At 46.5% G+C, this 18298-nt stretch overlaps 1 protein-coding gene across 24 annotated transcripts in view; it reads right to left on the bottom strand.

Annotated features, from left to right (window-relative positions):
* NRCAM (neuronal cell adhesion molecule) overlaps positions 1 to 1740 on the bottom strand; it is a 134004-nt gene extending 132264 nt beyond the window's left edge. For 9 of the 24 annotated variants that reach the window (XM_087723590.1, XM_087723587.1, XM_087723584.1 and 6 more), the window contains exon 1: positions 1510 to 1732. The gene's annotated coding sequence lies outside the window, so the exon portion shown is untranslated. Of the gene's footprint in view, positions 1 to 1509 lie in introns of all 24 variants that reach the window. The other 15 variants (XM_087723600.1, XM_087723597.1, XM_087723604.1 and 12 more) reach the window with 5 other exon arrangements.
* Between the last annotated feature and the right edge of the window lie 16558 nt (positions 1741 to 18298).

An 18298-nucleotide genomic window follows, 5' to 3' on the forward strand; every position in this document is an offset into this window, starting at 1 on the left:
TGTGTCTTGCTGAGGGTATAAGGTAATTTTTGCATATAATATCATAAATAATAACAAGATGTGTGAACAAAGTTTGAAAATGAACAATTTACAAGGAAACTGGTGACAGGGTGCAAACAATATTTTCAAATGAACCAAAGCATAATGGGTATGTGCATTTGTTGTGCAGAAGTCTGGGTCATGCAAGCTTTAGCATCTTACAGAAAAGGCCTGATCTAGCTGTAGGTTTGAATGTAAAAGATTGTGACAATTATTTGGATTGTGCTATTTGCAAAAAAGCCAAATCAAAAGTATACCGTCAGCAAAGTAGGGAAAGAAAATCAAAGTTTTTTTCAGTTAGTGCATGCTGATTTAATTGGCCCTCTACCCCCTTAAACTAGATTACTCTAGATATGGATTTTGCTATTTATTAGAAAGCACAACTGAAGTGTTTCAACAATTTAAACAAGGATTAATTTTTAAACAGAGAATATAATCAAAGGGTATGTCAGCTACAAAGGAACAACAAGGCACCACCCAATCTCAGACTCCCACTTTCAACTGCAACCAAGCACATTCGCCTGCTGACTATTTTGTCACCACAGGGTATTAATGCAACAACTCCCCAGTTGTCATTTGCTCAAAAAGAACTCACACCTGTAGCATTTCAGGGGCTGTGCCAGAGCAGGTTGAGCCAGACACCCAAACTTAAGCCCAGCCCTGAATGCTAAGAAGGATTGGCTGATGTTGCTGCTGTGCCAAAGCCTGGCTGTCATTATATGGATGTGCACAACTGAGGCACACCCACACAGCAAGAGAAAGGAAGAGGGAGATTACCATGAGGACTCCAGTGCATGACAGAAATGCTAGGCCTTTAGATGACATGAGCTTCAGTTGCTACAACTGGAAGCCCTGACTGAAAACCAGATATTCAATGCCGCGTATCATCAAAACACCTTCAGACCAAACCAAAAAGGGAAACCCAGAGGCAGAAGGAGCAGGCAGACATTGTGGCCGTAAGGAGATGAAGGAAGACATGCCTCGATTCCTTCCTTCTCGATCTATCGCTCCCCTCCAGGCATGGCGATTTTTGCACGGGATTGAGCTGGCCCTGGGATCTTTGCAGTTTCCCTTTAAGGCCCTATCACGGGTAGTAGAGGTGAACATAATCCGCCTGCTGCCTAGGTTTTTGGCCTCTTGAAAAGGCAGGTGGAACTTGGAAGCGGCTCTCCCTCCTCACCGCCTGGCTTCTAGAGGGTGGATCCCAGGCGGTGGTGAGTCTGCCCCCACAAAACGGCGGCTGCCGGTTGCCATGGGGAGCCGCGAGCCAAGATTAGCTCGCAGCTCTCGCTGCGGAGCAGCTACTCAGCCCCCGGGTCTCCCAGGGTCTTTCTAGGAGATCGAACCGATGACAGCCACCCCGCCCCGCCCCGCATCTCAGCTTGCCTGAAACTCCTGCTGGAAAGCAGCGCAGAAACATCCACCCCCCCCCCACCCGCCCCCCGATGCTAAGAGACATGCAACACTCACAGCCTCCGGTTGCAGAGCATCGACAGAAAGCGCCTCCTCCTTTGCTGGGGAAGCCGCTGGTTCTCGCGCAAACTCCCCCGCCAGCTTAATAGCGAAAGGCTCGCTCGAGCAAAGCCAGGCGAAGCAAAAGCAAAGCCGGCAGACGCGCTCTCGAGCCTCTCGCCTCTCCGCTCCTACGGAGGCAGCCCCGGCGCGCGCCCGCCCGAAGTCAAGAGGCGGTGGGAGGGGAGGGCTGCGCGCCTGCGAGGTTCGTCCTCCTCAGGCACCGCGCGAGTCGTGTCCTCGTCGGCCGGTCAGGCTTTCCGCCACACCTTGTGACGGGGTACGCGCTCTCGCAGAGGCACGCCCGCCCATCCATCCATCCTCCCGGCCTCTCTAACCGTGTCGGCCTAAAGTTTAGCCATGCGACGGCGGCCGCTGCTGCAGACGCGGCATGTGGATCGAGCTTTTTTAGCATATCTATGCAATGAATGCAGGAGGCAGGATTTGCGCGCCTACTGCCTCGTTGCAGATTTGTTAAGTGGCACTTTTCTCCGGTACAGCAGAATGTACGCGCTGGCCCTCAACGTGCTGCTCAAATTCAGCCCTAAGCTTTTAGCATGAAAATAAGAGGCTCCTTGTATCAATTCATTGTTACTGCTTAAAGGTAGTCTGGTGTCTGTTGGGTTATTGTGTTGTTTTTTAAATGTTCCAAATAATAAAAACATGTTTCTATGTTTTAAAGCTTAAGAAGCCGTGAACTCTGATCTACTGTGAAAATAGTCTTGACATTAAAAATGGCCAGGCTAACTTTGTGCCAATGCAAATGTGCCTCCCACATAGATAGCATTGCACACACAATGACTGGACAAGCGTGTTCTCTCTCATACTGTCACTAAATTAGAATGCATGGATTTAAAACGCTCACATTTCTTTCCTGGCTACCTTGGCAGTGAAATGCATTAGACCAGTGGTCTCCAACCTTGGCAACTTTAAGACTTGTGGACTTCAACTCCCGAGGAACTCTGGGACTTGAAGTCTACAAGTCTTAAAGTTGCCAACGTTGGAGACCACTGCATTAGACAGTCGCATAAGAAACTTCCCTGCACAAGTGCTGGAAATTAGCCTAAAAGTGAAGCAAAAAAGCAAAGTAGTTTGGCTTTTACAATCTATTATTGACTGTAGGAATCTGTACACCTGATAATCTTGGTTGCTGGGGTTGCACTCTTCCTAGCTAATGTTTCAATCAAAAAAGCCTAGAATTCAATTACTCAGTTTTATGCCTAATTATTAAAAGTAAACCCCACTGAATTTAGGTGTTATCAGGTTGAGTTTGACTACTGAGGACTGAATAGACAAATTGGCACCATTTTGTCCTACCTTTAGTACCTTGATGAAACAAAATTACGGAAAGCTGGTCACTGAGAAAATATCTCTTGCTAAGTGAAACAACTGTAAAGTGCATTTTGCCCCATTTTACGACCTTTCTTGCCACAGTTGTTAAGTGGATCACTGCAATTGTTAAGTTAATAACACGGTTGGCCTGCAATCTGAGAAGCTGAAGGAGGTAAACGTAGAGACTTGAGGAATAACAGCATTTGAAAAAGTTAGAGAAATTAGTTTAGTTTACTTTATTGTCATTGCACCTCATACAACTAAATTAAATGCCATCTTCAGTGTACATCATATGTAAGAAAACTATAAAAATAAAACAAACACATCCTTCACATTCTATGCAACTGAATTGAAAACCCTCAATACTTGTTGCGTCCTCTCGATGCAGCCGGCAGGCGCGGCCAGAGCCTCAGGCTCCTGATTGGCTTTGGTGTGCCAGCCGGCCGGCGGGAGAAATGCCGGCCGCCGATTGGCTACCCGCCTGACAGCTGTCAAATATAAATAGCTGTCAGGCGGGCTCCGCTCTCGTTCGTGTTCTGAGTTGTTGCCTGTTCTTCGTTCAATAAAGTTGACTCGTTTTACCTCAGAGCCTCGTCTTTAAAACTGGCGATGAGGATAATGTATGTATGTTTGTATGTTTATTATACTTGTATGCCGCCCTATTCCCGAGGGACTCAGGGCGGCTAACAAACAAGTGGGGAAGCGAGAAATACAAAAAATAAACAAAGACAAAATACAAAAAACAGATTAAAAGCAACGCAACGATCACAACAATTCAAGTGGGGCTGGGAACTCATCAGCCCCAGGCCTGCCGGAACAGCCAGGTCTTGACGGCTTTGCGGAAAGCCTGAAGGGTGGTGAGGGTCCGAATCTCCACGGGGAGATCGTTCCAGAGGGCCGGAGCAGCCACAGAGAAGGCCCTCCCCCGAGGGGTCAACAGTCGACATTGGCTAGCTGATGGTATTCAGAGGAGGCCTAATCTGTGGGATCTAATTGGTCGTAGGGAGGTAATTGGCAGGAGGCGGTCTCAAGTACCCAGGTCCAATACCATGTAGAGCTTTAAAAGTAACAACTAGCACCTTGAAGCGCGTCCGGAGTCCAACAGGCAGCCAGTGCAGCTCGCGGAGGATAGGTGTAACGTGGGTGTACCGAGGTGCACCCACAATCGCTCGTGCAGCTGCGTTCTGGATAAGCTGAAGTCTCCGAATGCTCTTCAAGGGCTGCCCCATGTAGAGCGCATTACAGTAGTCCAGTCTTGAGGTCACAAGGGCATCAAGGGCGTGAGTGACTGTTCTGAGGGCCTCCCGGTTCAGGTAGGGACACAATTGGTGCACCAGGCGAACCTGGGCAAATGTCCCCCTGGTCACAGCCGACAGATGATATTCTAAAGTCAGCTGTGGGTCCAGGAGGACTCCCAAATTGCAAACCCTGTCTGAGGGGCGTATAATTTCACCCCTCAACCTGAGAGATGGAATACAGGGCCAATCTTTGAGAGGGAAAAACACAAGCCACTCGGTCTTGTCGGAATTGAGTGCAAGCTTGTTCACACTCATCCAGATCCTGACAGCCTCCAGGCACTGACACATCACTTCAACCGCTTCACTGAGTTGGCACAGGGCGGACAGATACAACTGTGTATCGTCTGCGTATTGATGGTATTTTATCCTGTGCTGGCGAATGATCTCACCCAGTGGCTTCATGTAGATGTTAAATAGGAGGGGGGACAGGACCAAGCCCTGTGGCACCCCATACTTAAGGGGCCTAGGGGTCGACCTCTGCCCTCCGACCAACACCGACTGCGACCTGTCAGAGAGGTAGGAGGAGAACCATTGAAGAACAGTGCCTCCCACTCCCACCTCACGTAACCACCGCAGAAGGATACCATGGTCGATGGTATCGAAAGCCGCTGAGAGGTCAAGGAGCACTAGGATGGAGGCATGGCCCCCATCCCTGGCTCTCCAGAGATCATCAATCAGTGCGACCAAAACAGTTTCCATGCTGTAGCCAGGCCTGAATCCAGACTGAAAGGAATCCAGATAATCGGTTTCATCCAAGGACCGCTGGAGCTGAGAGGCCACCACTTTCTCAACAACCTTTCCAACGAAGGGGAGGTTGGAAACTGGACGGTAGTTGCTTCAAATGGCTGGATCCAAAAACAGCTTCTTCAGGAGGGGTCTCACCTCCGCCACCTTTAAAAGAGGTGGGAAGGCTCCCTCCCGAAGAGAGGTGGTAACTATCGTCTGGATCCAGCCCCGTGTCACCTCCCTGCTGTTTGCGACCAGCCAGGAGGGGCACGGGTCCAGTACGCAAGTGGAGGCACTCACCGCTCCCATGGCCTTGGATGAGCAACACGGACCCCATTATCATCCCAGCCTTGGCTCCTTCTTCGGTTTTCGTCGCTTTTTGCCCAGAGGCTGAATTCTGGGATGCTTTTCTTGAGAGGTTCGAGGTCTTCCTTCAGGCTCATGACCTCTCCGATCTCCCTGAGGGGAGCAGACAGGGCACCTTCCTCCATTACTATGGCCCAGAAATGTTTGCCACCGCCAGGGCTCTTTCCGCACCCCAGTGCATACGATGCCTCTTGACCTCTTCATGGCTAGGCTCAAGCTCCACTATGAGCCAACGCCATCTAAGTACTCCCGCGCATATGAAATGGCCAGCCAGTCCACCCCCGACGTTCGGCGATTTCCTCCTTCTGCGATGCCTGCCTTGCCTCACTCCGCTGTGCATTGCCAAATGATGGTCGACGACCCCTATGCTGCTGCTGGTTCCTCCGTTGACCACCTCTAGTCTCTGCCCATTCAGGATGGCAGCGTGTGCCTCAGCTGTGGCAGCCGCCATTCCAGGGCCTCCTGCCGTTTCCGAACTGCCCTTTGCCGCAAAGGAGGTAAGAAGGGCCACATCGCAGCTGTTTGCCGCTCCGTTCCGGGGGACGCTCGCAGTCCGAGACCTCCACTGTCTGCTTCTTTGCCCCATTTGCAGCCTTCCGACATCCACCTCCAGAGCCTCCTGCCACCCGCCTGGGGTGCTACACTGTCTCCGATCCCGAGGCCCCTCTGCCCGACTGACAGCCCGACTCCGCCGCCTTCTCTTTCGGTAGCTGGGGTAAGATGCACCTCCACATCTTACTCACCGGCCGCCCCTGCCGAATGGAACTGGACATGGGCTCGGCCTGCTCAATTATGTCCTGGGACACTCTGCATGCTTTGCTACCACATCTTACGCCGAGCCAGCTGTCCCCTGCAAACTGCCTCCTGAGGGACTACCAGGGCAATCCTATCCCCATCCTGGGTTGCGGGAAGTTCCCTGTCCAGTATGGGAGGTTTAAGGGTTCCTTGCCCTTTGGTGTAGTCCGCAGCCTCCTTGCTTCCCTTCTGGGGCTAGATTGTTTAGGGCTTTTGGCTTTAGCATTGCCAGCATTAATTCTCTCCGCCTCGCCTCCTCCCTAGATTCCCTCCTGTCAGAGTTCGATGACATCTTCTCTGATGCCCTGGGTTGCTACAAAGGCAACCCCATCTCCCTTAATCTGGACCCTATGGTGGCTCCCATCCACCTCAAGGCGCTACGGATTCCTTTCGCCCTGCGGGCTCGTGTAGATGCGGAGATCAATAAACTGATCTCTCAGGGCATATTGGAACCCGTAGATCACGCCCCATTGTGACCCCCATTGTGTTGCCTTTGAAGTCCGACGGATCCCTGAGGATCTACGTGGACTATAAGGCAACCATCAACAAGGCTCTGCAGGTGCATCCCTCTCCCGTGCCAGTCGTGCAACACGTGTTGCACTCCTTGGGCCAGGGCAAGATTTTTGCTAAATTGGACCTGGCCCAAGCGTACCAGCAGTTGCCCGTCGATGAGGCCTCTGCTACCGCCCAAACTATCGTGACCCACCGCAGAGTCTTCAAATACCGCCATTTGCAATTCGGGGTCAGCATAGCTCCTGGCATATTTCAGGGACTCATGGAGCGTGTGCTCCATGGCATCCCGGGTGTGGTGCCCTATTTTGACGATGTCCTGATTGCCGCCCCGGACCAATCAGGACTCGTCAAGACCCTTAGGGCAGTGCTCTCTCGCTTTCAGGATGCTGGCTTGCACTTGAAATGCTCCAAGTGCCAGCTGGGCATCCGCTCTGTTGAGTTCCTGGGGTTTCTCGTGGATTCCAGAGGAATCCACCCCACCCCTTCCAATATTGAGGCCATTACCTCCACCTCCACTCCCTCTTCTAAGGCGGAGCTTCAGGCATTCCTGGGGCTCCTCAATTTCTATGCTTCCTTCATTCCCCATAAGGCATCCGTTGCAGAGCCTCTCCATCGCCTCCTAGATGCCTCCGCCTCTTGGCTTTGGACAGACCACGAGGTGCATGCACTCGTGGCTGTCAAAGCCCTTTTGACTTCTGCCCCCATGCTCGTCCAATATGACGAGCACCTCCTGCTCATCCTTGCTTGTGATGGGTGTCGGCGCCTACCCCGATGGTTCAGAAACCCCGATTGCCTTTTACTCTCACACCTTGTCCAAAGCTGAGCCGTTGTGGGGGTAAAACGTTTTCACTCCTACCTGTACGGTCGCAAGTTCACCCTCCAGACCGACCACAAGCCTCTCTTTGGCATCCTTTCTGGTGACTGGCCCACCCCACCTATTCTTTCTCCCCACATGGGTCGCTGGTCCGAGTTTAGTTTAGTTTATTTAGTTTAGTTTATTTGTCTTGTATGCCGCCCACTCCCGAAGGACTCAGGGCGGCTCACAATAGACAAGGGAAGGGGGAGAGTTCCTCTCTTCCTACTCTTACTCCCTCCTCTACCGCCCCAGCAAACACATGGGCCACGCTGACTCCCTTAGCCATTGTCTGCTGCCCATCCCTGTCTCTAACCCAGCACCCAGTATCTCGGTCGCTGCCTTGACGGACAACCTCGCATGTCCCCTCTCGGCCTCAGACATCTCCCAAGCCTCCCGGTCTGACCCCCTCCTTCAGAGAGTCCTGGATGCAGTTCGTCGGGGTTGGACGGTGGTGTCAGCACTCCTCCATTGAATAATTAGGAAAGAAAACCACGAGAATCCATTGATAGAAATCAAGTGTACTTTTACTAATTATAAATGATTAGAAGCGTAGCAAAGCGAAGACTGATTATTTAGGCACGAAAGCAAATGATATATAGAATAACCAATTCCCCACCCCTTGGCATCCCAGTTACAATCCAATCATAATTCTTCTAAGTGTCAGGTGCGAGATAACTTCGAAAGGCATCACCAAGATGGAATGTCGGTGCGGGAACCTCCTCCGCATGCGCAGTAAGACAGGCAGCAGAAACTCCAGAATCTTCCTCCAGCACAATTAGTAATCCCCTCCCAAATACCATGCCCCCCCTCCCCGTTTCAATGGCAGCCGAAGCAGCAGCAAAGCAGAGGCTGACAGGTGGAGACTCGCTCGGGGGGGAGGAAGGTGCATCTTATACTCTGAAAAATACAATATATAATAATACCAGACTATGACTATTAGAAGGATGTAGTAAATATTGATTAATTGAAAATTGAAGGAATACGAGCTGATATTAATATATATAAAACTAGACTATGTTCATTCGATTAATGTAGTAATTTTTATTTATTAATATTGGTTTTGTACCAAAATGAACAATAGTCAGATGCCATATGGTTTATGCAATGATATTGATGATATTAGTGTGTGTTTTTAAAAACTTTACCCAGAAATAATAATCTGTTCACTCTGCCCGGTTTTCCGTGCCAGGAGGCTTGCAAAGGCAGAGCTGGGTCTCAGAGGGGCCAGTGATAGAGAGGGGAAGCTTGGAGGATCACTTTCAAATATGGCGCCAGAGAGACTGGCCTTTATGGCTGGATCCAGAGGCGTGACAGCCTGATAAATGGAGAAGGAAGCGAGAAGAGGGAAACAGCTGAAAGTATCGGTGGAGTTCAAGGAGTTGGAATGAAGTACTGGGGTGACTCGCAGGAAGCGTGAACCTATAGCTTGGCGGGTGAGTGAGTCTCCAAGATGGAAAAAAAGGGGGCATTTTAGTGGTGGGAGCAGAGCCTTGAGAAGACGGAGTTAACATTCAGAGAAGGAATGGAGGAAATGTGCTGATGACTTGAGCTTGCTGGACAGTTACCACAGGCAGAAGGAACACGAGCTGAGATTGTTATTAAACTGGGACTAAACAGACTAAACAGATTGCAAAAAAGGAAAAAACTAACTATAAGAAGCTTCTGTCTGGGAAGAAGACAATGGAGATTTGATCTGGCAGGGGAAGGGAGAGAACTGTGATAGTGACTGTGCTAAATAGACAGAAGGCAATATCCTGGACATTAAGGGAGGAGAAGCTGATGCAACAATAAGAACGACGAAAAAGAACTTTCCAAGTTTCTGGAAATCTGTGCAATCTAAGTAACCTGATACAATTATATAAAATACTGTATAGCTATTATTTACTGTATAGCTGTTCATTTAAAACTAGACTTGGAACTTTATATAGAATACTTTAAAGACCTTTATATTTTATACTTTCTGACATATAGTCTCATAGATACATATAGATATTACCCAGTGGACATACACGTATGTGAAAGCAAACTTATATAGTATAAGTATATTTATATATCCTATATATTTTTATAATGTAATCAATTTAATAATCAAGTAAAAATTACATATATTTATTTATATTTATATTTTTATAAGTAGACTTAAGGTATTAAACAAATCAGGTTCCAATTCATGCCAGGGAAGAGTATTTTAGGGAGCTTTATACTGTTGCAGAAAATGACAGGCTTTAGACTTCTCAGGATACAGGAAAAGTTTATTTGGCAGCCAGGTTCAGAAAGCTAGCCCATGGCTTAGCATTGCAAGTTGTGAACAACCTTAATTATCGAAGCACGCATTCTTATACATTCTCAAAAGCATTGCAACACGGAAATACTTAACACATTTCTTAGTGGTTACCTTGAGGAGAAAACCTTATAAGGAGATGGGGTCTTACTTCTCCTTTTGTTTATGGAGTACGTGTCATTAACAAACTTTAATTGAACCTTGGATTTTTGACATCTTGTGGTTAGGCACTGGCTTCCTGTTCTTCTGCAAGCTGCAATACTGTCTATGTGGCTTTAATATAAAAGTAAAGGCGCTCTAAGAGGCTGTCCAGCCTGACCCAGTAGGTTTCACACTTAATGTCCAAATCTCACTTTACGTCTGCTTTAATACAGATCCTGACTATGTAACCAAGGAGAGTCAAGATAGTTTGGACCTAACTCCTTACTGGCCCCCTGTTACACCAGAAGAAATATCCTGGTTGATTGGAGCCCTAAAGGCTAATAAGGCACCCAGGGCTGATAATGTCCTGCCAGAAATAATAAAAAAGAATGCCAGTTGGTGGGCTCCACTTTTAGCATCACTGTTTACATTTATAGATAAAACAGGCCATATGCCTTGAGAGTGGGGAGTAGCAATTATCATACCAATTTTTTAAAAAGGTAATAGAAATGACCCAGGCAACTATAGACCCATTAGTCTTCTAAGCGTTATTAGTAAACTGTATGCCAAACACCTAAATTATAAACTTCAACATTGGCTAATTTCAGGGGGGGATAATCAAAGACGAACAAGCCGGTTTTAGAGAAGGAAGATCTATGGTGGATCATATTTTGGTACTCCACATTTAGTACAAAAATACACATATAAAAAAAGATCCTCTCTTTTTGTGGCCTTCCTTGATTTTAAGCAGGCCTTTGATTCAATATCCAGGATCACCCTCTGGGAGAAATTAAAATTTATTGATAAACGCCTCCTCTTCCTCATACAAAATTGTATGCCTATTCCACCTTGAAAGTGAGGTGTAATCCCCAAGGGAGTTTAACCGTCTCAGTAAGGGTACAAAAAGGGGTACGGCAGGGTTGCATCCTGTCCCCCTCCCTCTTTAACTTCTATATTAATCCCCTGATTGATCTCTTACAGAACCCTGATTTCCATCCTCCTAACCTACACAACGCAAAGTGCCAATTATCTTATATGCTGATGACGCCTCTATCATTTCACAAACCCCTGTAGGACTGAAGAGAGCAATTAGGGCAACACTCAGCTATTGCAAGCAAAATAAGCTGGTCCTTAATTTTGATAAATTTTAGTTTTTGCTAAAAGACTAAGCCAATACTCTGGAAAATAGAAGGACATAGTTTGGAACATGTTAGAACATTTATTATTATTTATTTGTCTTGTCTTGTATGCCGCCCACTCCCGGAGGACTCCGGGCGGCTCACAAAAGACAAGGGAAAGGGGGGAACAAGACAAAGACAACATATTAAAAACAAAACCAACATTCACAATTTCTGTGGAGGTAGATGCTTCTCAGCTCCCCCCAGCCTGCTGGAACAGCCAGGACTTGGTGGCTTTGCGGAAGGCCGGGAGGGTAGTAAGGATCCGGATCTCAACAGGGAGCTCATTCCAGAGGGCCGGAGCTGCAACAGAGAAGGCTCTCCCCCGGGGAGTCGCCAGCCGACATTGGCTGGCAGATGGAATCCGGAGGAGACCCAACCTGTGCGATCTAATTGGTCTGAGAGAGGTAATCGGCAGGAGGCGGTCTCTCAGGTACCCAGGTCCGATGCCATGTAGGGCTTTATAGGTAGCGACCAGCACCTTGAAGCGGATTCGGAGACTAATAGGTAGCCAGTGCAGCTCGTGGAGGATAGGTATAATGTGGGTGTACCTTGGTGCACCCACAATCGCTCGCGCAGCTGCATTCTGGACTAATTGGAGTCTTCGAACACTCTTCAAGGGCAGTCTCATGTAGAGCGCATTACAATAATCCAATTGAGATACCTTGGGGTGGTTTTCCACTCGCAAGGGACATGGAAGGCACACCAGTATCACACATTGCAAGTAGCCAATAGGTCCTCAAATGCAATTAAACATTTCTTTTATACAGGTGGAGGTCATTTAGTACCTGCTGCCTTAAAACTTTTTGAGGCCAAAACATTCGCACAAATTCTATATAGGGCACAAACAGGAATCCTTGCAAAGAGAGACTTGCTAGAAACCATACAAACCAAATTCCTGCGAGCCATCTTAGCCGCACCCAATGGAACTCCAAATGCCCAGTTAAGAATTGAGACAGGCATGCCTCAAATTCAGGTAAGGGCCTGGAAGATGATGACCATTCATTGGCTTAAAATGCATTTCTTTCCAGAGGGACTGTCCCCACTAGTGTTGACTGACAATTTCCCCTCCCCCTGGAAACAGGCAATTGATCACAAGCTGGGCTCTTATGGGCTCTCACCGGTATTCTTAATGTCCCTAGGCTTTGAGCAAGCAAAGCAAGTAGTAATCAATAGAATGAGGGACATGGAGTTCCAAGAAGAATTAAATAGGTTGCCTCTCCACAGTAGGGACAGAATCAAACAGGGTGTGTGGGAATCGGCAAGATATCTAAATCAGTGTTTTTCAACCACTGTGCCATGGCACACTAGTGTGCCGTGACATAGTGTAAGGTGTGCCGTGGGAAAAACACTTTATATATAGTCAATATAGGCACAGAGTTAAAATTTTTTAACATTTTCTAATGGTGGTGTGCCTCGTTATTTTTTTCATGAAAAAAGTGTGCCTTTGCACAAAAAAGGTTGAAAAACACTGATCTAAATGACATTATCTCTCCAAAACAAAGAATAGCTTTATTCAGAGCCAGATTTAACATTCTTCCCTCAGCACTCCTCCAGGGCAGGTATAAAAGAACACCTATAGCCGAACGTGTTTGTATATGTGGTAAAGGAGAAGTGGAAGATAATTCACATGTACTATTACACTGCGAGCTATACAGAGCTTGTAGGTCTGCACATATTCTCCCCTTATTAGAGAGATTGCCAGGGAGGGCAGACCATTTTTATCTAGGCTTTCTCCTCCAGGACACTAACCTCGTTACCAAGTATGCAGTGGCAAAGTTCTGTGCTGCTGCAATGTCCATAAGAAAAAAATTGGCTACAGAAGTATAGTTGTCATTTTGTACCAATTATCTGGACATATCTCTAACAATCTTTGGACCATTGTATTTACTCCTATACTTAAGAGTGTCAGCCTCTGCTTTGCTGCTGCTTCGGCTGCCATTGAAACGGGGAGGGAGGGCATGGTATTTGGGAGGGGTTTACTAATTGTGCTGGAGGAAGATTCTGGAGTTCTGCTGCCTGTCGGACTGCGCATGCGGAGGAGGTTCCCGCCAAGGCCAACGGCACCGACATTCCATCTTGGTGATCCCTTTCGAAGTTATCTCACACCTGACACTTGGGAGAATTATGATTGGACTGCAACTGGGATGCCAAGGGGTGGGGAATGGGTTATTTTATATATCACTCGCTTTCGCACCTAAATAATCAGTCTTCGCTTTGCTACGCTTCTAATCATTTATAATTAGTAAAAGTACACTTGATTTCTATCAATAGACTCTCGTGGTTTTCTTTCCTAATTATTCAATGAAGAGGTGCGGACAAAGAGCATTGCACCCAGATAAACCAGGGAGTGACCCAAACAATCTGAGAACATGTATGTTATTTTCCATTTTTAACGTCAATACCTTTTAATTATATCTTAATGTCAGTATTTTTTAACATAGTGTAAAAACTAATGTGTATTGCTGGTGTTTGACCGTAATAAAGATTTACTTATGTACTTGTAGTATGAAAAATGTCATTAGATACAAAGATATCTTAACAGAAAGGGAGGAACTCTAAAACAAAAACAAGAATTAGAAAAACAAGGGATTGATATAGGATGGTTTTCACAATTGAAAACAATCAAGATATGAAAAAGATAAAGGGGAGTATGGTTTTAAGTTAGGAAGTTCAGAGTTGGATAAGATACTTATGGGAACGGAAGAATGAATAATTAAGAAACTATATAGCTACCTATTAAGAATTAGGTTAGAAGAAGTGGTTAAAGATACAATGATAACTTGGGCAAAGAATTTTGAGTTAGAAAAGTGGCAACAACTGTGGGAAAGGAACTATAAATTAACCATGTCAACAGCTTACAAAGAAAACTTATACAAAATGTTTTATAGATGGCACATGTCACCGGAAAAATTAGCAAAGATGTTTAAAGACAAATCAGCGAATTTCAATATATCTGTGTCTTTCAATTGTTCTCACTTTGTTCAGAGGCAGAGAGTTCCCTACCATTTGCCAAATTCTCTACTGTCTTTTTTCCATCTTTTCTTTTCCATGCAAATGACGTTGCAATAGAGGAGCTGCGACCTCTCCCCTATTTATCAATACTAGGGCTTGGGTGTCAAACTCGATTGCATCACGTGGCATATAGTGATATGTGATGTTTTTTGCCTTTGCAGAGCCAGGATGGGCTTGGCCTGCACATGATGCGTCCAACCCATGGGCTGCCAGTTTGACACTTCTCATCTAGGAGAATCAATAGGCAGTCCAATGGTAGCTGGGAGTGGATCAGTGGTGGGTTGCTCATCCCGTTCCAACCGGTACGGTTGGAATGGGGCCAGCGGCATCCTCATGCGCATGCGCAGTTCACGCTTGCGTCTTAGCCCCTGTGCAATGCTCCAGCTGCTCGCGGAGAATCGTGCAGGTGCTGTATGTGCCATGCACCTGCGTGGAAGCGCAGAAGCCTTCAAAGACCAGTAAGGAGCGCGGGCAGGCGGGTGGGCTTTTCGGCATTCCCAGAAGTTACTTACTTCCAGGTTCACTGACCAACCGGTTCGCGGGGACCGCTGCGAACCAGTTGAAACCCACTCCTGGAGTGGATGCATGTTGTGAGGCACCTGAAGTTGACTGCTAGAAATGGAGGGTGAGTTCTTTCTTGCCTACTGAAACTACTTTATGGGGTGCTGCCTTGTGGTAGATGATTTTTTGGCCTTCCAAGGGTTATGGGGCCCTGCTATAAATAAGACAAGTAACATAATACAAGGGAATAAAAAATGCAGCTGAGAGCTGATCAGTGGTAATCAGTTGAGTGCTGGCAGAGCAGGAGGTTGTTGCTTGGTAACTGAAACCCCAGGATTTGGGACCTCCATGGAAAACTGCCAGAATGAGATCTGGGAGCAGCTGCTGACCAACTGGACAGTGCCAGAGCAAGGAGGCACAGAGCAGGTTGGGGCCTTCGTTCATTCCCTGGATCTCTGTAAGCCTTGCTGATGAGCCTACCATGGGACCCCAGGAACAGCTCTGTGATGGTGGCAATGATCAGCTGTGCTTTGGTAGAATAGGGAAACAATTAATCAACTGGAGCCCAAGACCAGCTATGGAACAACTAAGCTATTGGCGCCCTGCAGAAGTGATTGGCCCGACTCTGGGTTCATTGGGTGACAGTTGTCTTGTTCCAGACCTGGCACATGCACATTATCGAGAGTTCAATGTATTTATCAGTACAACTACCCCTAATCATTCACCAGGCCCTGCTGTGTACGTAAACCTCTTATGGTAAGTCCTGTTCAAGGGTGACATGGCAAAAGTTCCCTCAAGTCACAAGCCACCCATATGTTAGAAGAATAATTCGGGGTTCCAACTGGAGCTGGGACTGTGCAAGAATAAATAAAAATGAGATCCGGACAGCTGTAAATAAAGAAGAAATATTTATTCCCAAAAGCAAAATAGTTTGCCTTTAGGGGCAGGCTGCAAAAAATTAGGGTGCAGCAGTATATTTTTATAGGGGGAGCATGTCCAGGGTGTCACGTGCTGATTCTAGAGTGACACTTGAGGGGTTTGTGTGTGTGTGTGTGTGTGTGTGTGTGTGTGTGTATGTGTGTGTAAGTATGTTTATTCTTATAAACATGCAGCTGCTCTGGGAGACCCAATTTAACTCTGTCTGTGTTTACAGACCTTATCCTTTGATATGTGGATTAGATCTGGGTAACTTATTAGGTCTGGATAACTTAACTCTTCTAGGCTAACCAAGTCCAATGCTGTTTAATTTTCAGTAGCTTGGAGAACTCTTCCTGAAGCGACTGCAGTTTTTCCTATTGAAGTCTACTGAATCAAAAAAACAATTGTTAACATTACAGGGGGGGGGGGGGCAGAATTCCATTAACACTTACCCAGTATCTATACCCAGTAGATTCTAGTCTGTTATTAAGTGCCCAATCACAATATGCGTATCAAACTCGATCGCGTCATGGGCCGGATCATGACGTATCACAACGTTTTCTGTCTTTGTGGAGCTGGGATGGGTGTGGCCTGTGCATGACGTATCCTGCCTGTGGGCTGCCAGTTTGACAGGCCTGCAGTACAGTGAAATAAAAAGCAATGGCTGGGCTAGACAAAGCCATGACAAGCAGACAAGGCAGAACTAGGCATAGCCTCATCCTGCACATTGTATATCAGGTGGGGGCAGCAACTCCTTGTCAGCATTGACCGGTTGCAACTGCATCTCCTTCCCAATCTATGCAGCCCAACACTTGTCTGGTGGCTCTAACTTGGTTGTCCTTGGTGCCTCCTGAGTCATTTCACCTTAATTGCCCATCTTTACTGTTTCCAACCTTGGCTCCCCTAATGTGCCCACCGAAGCCATCTAAGGCTCCAATTCCTTGACATTGCCCCTCCGATGGCCCTGAAGCCGACTTCTCATCTGAGCCAGCATCCAAGGAATCCATCACAACAGCTGAGCCATATCCAGATACAACAGTGGTTTGCACAGCTCAGCGGGGAGCAGCTCAGACCAGAGGATGGCCAGAAGACCAGTTGAAGGGATGAGATCAATTGGCATACGGCAGGAGGAGCTGGGCCACTGACACAAGGGGCAACTAGCCAGCCAGAGTGAATGCTACACAGCTGCAAGTATCATGAAGAGTAGTCAGATGGCAGATATCTGGGTGGTGCCAAGACCACATGGGAGTTGGTAGACAGATCTACCCCAGCTTCAGTTAAGGACTGACAGCCAAAGGTTCCCTATATAGTGGAGTGGACAATGAAGTTTACCCCCTTATAGGAGTTGTGGTGGCACAGTGGTTAAACAGTATTGCAGGCTAATTCTGTCCATTGCCAGAAGACTAGCTCAGGACTGACCTATCCTTCCAAGGTAAAATGAGGACCCAGATTGTTGGGGGCTATATGCTGACGTTGTAAACCAATCAAAGTGTTGTAAAGCATTATGAAGTGGTATATAAGTCTAAATGCTATTGCTAGTACTGTCAGAAGCGGAGCTGTCTGGAGAGCTCCACTACTCTTAGGTTAAGTGTCTGGGTGTATGTGATTTGATGGAGGGCCCCCAAGGTAGGGAAACCATTAGGCCAGGTCTAGGAGGTAATATAATCTCTGGGAGATGGGGGGGAGGGGTTGCCATATCCACGTCATGATGATGGCCAGGAGACATTTTGATGGGAGTCAAAGGGCAGGTCTCAAACAGGAAAGATGCCACCAATGCTTAATACCAGTTATGCATTCCGGCTATGCTGAACCCTACTCAGCAGATCAATCGAGCCTACATTTTTTGATTGCTGGTTAATGTCAGATCAGTCAACAAGATTCCTCTTATTAGTGACCTTATAAATGAGGAGCAAGCTAATCTGGAAATACCTGCCTGGACTGGGAGGGGGGGGGTGCCTCTTGAAAATATGCCCAGCTATCAGGCATGAACAATCAGGATGCTTGCTAAGTGGCTCTTGGCCTTGAAACAAGATGCAGAACCCTGATCAAATGAAGTTGTGTTCAGATTCTCCACTTTAGTCAATGTTTTTAGAAGTAAGGTATTTTAGAAGCAGCACTTTTTGTGGGCTCATTGAATTAGTATATAAAACATCTGAATTATGTAATATTGCTGCATATTATATTTCACACCTAGTGTTCTTGATTCCATTTCTACTAATCTAAATAAGTGACACATAACCAGGCAGGAATTGAGCCTGCAGTACTTTCATCATAGCCCAGTATTCTTTTTTTGATTTATAACCACGAAGTACTGCTAAGTTCCAATTTCTAATAACATACAAAGAGCAACAACATTCAGAAGAATAAGCTGGGTGGGTTTTGTGAACTCAGTTGATTTTGCATTATTTTGCAAAGTGACTAACTAATTGTGACTTCGTTCACTACTGACCACAGAGGAACATTTATCACAGACAAATTATTTATTTGTTTCTTATATTTCTCTAAATTACAGTTGAGACATAGTTTATCAAACCACAAATGACTAACATCTCAACCACAAGCTATGCTTTACAAAACACAATGGAAGGGTTCCCAAAGTCTTTCTGAAACTGTCAACTGCCAACATAGTTTCAAAATTTAGTGTATAGCTTCCTTATTAACTGAAAATGCTATTAGTTTGCCCAAAAACTTTCCTCACTGGGAAGTCTTACTTTGCTACTGACTTAAATAACATGTATATGAAGTTATATATTAAATATGAAAACATAATTTGGCATGATGATTTCACATAACTATATGAATAAAATCATACAATGAGATCAATGAG

This window comes from Thamnophis sirtalis, unplaced genomic scaffold (assembly GCF_051295495.1).
Source record: "Thamnophis sirtalis isolate CommonGarterSnake01/CBP01778 unplaced genomic scaffold, rThaSir2_p1.2 scaffold_9, whole genome shotgun sequence".
Taxonomy (NCBI): domain Eukaryota; kingdom Metazoa; phylum Chordata; class Lepidosauria; order Squamata; family Natricidae; genus Thamnophis; species Thamnophis sirtalis.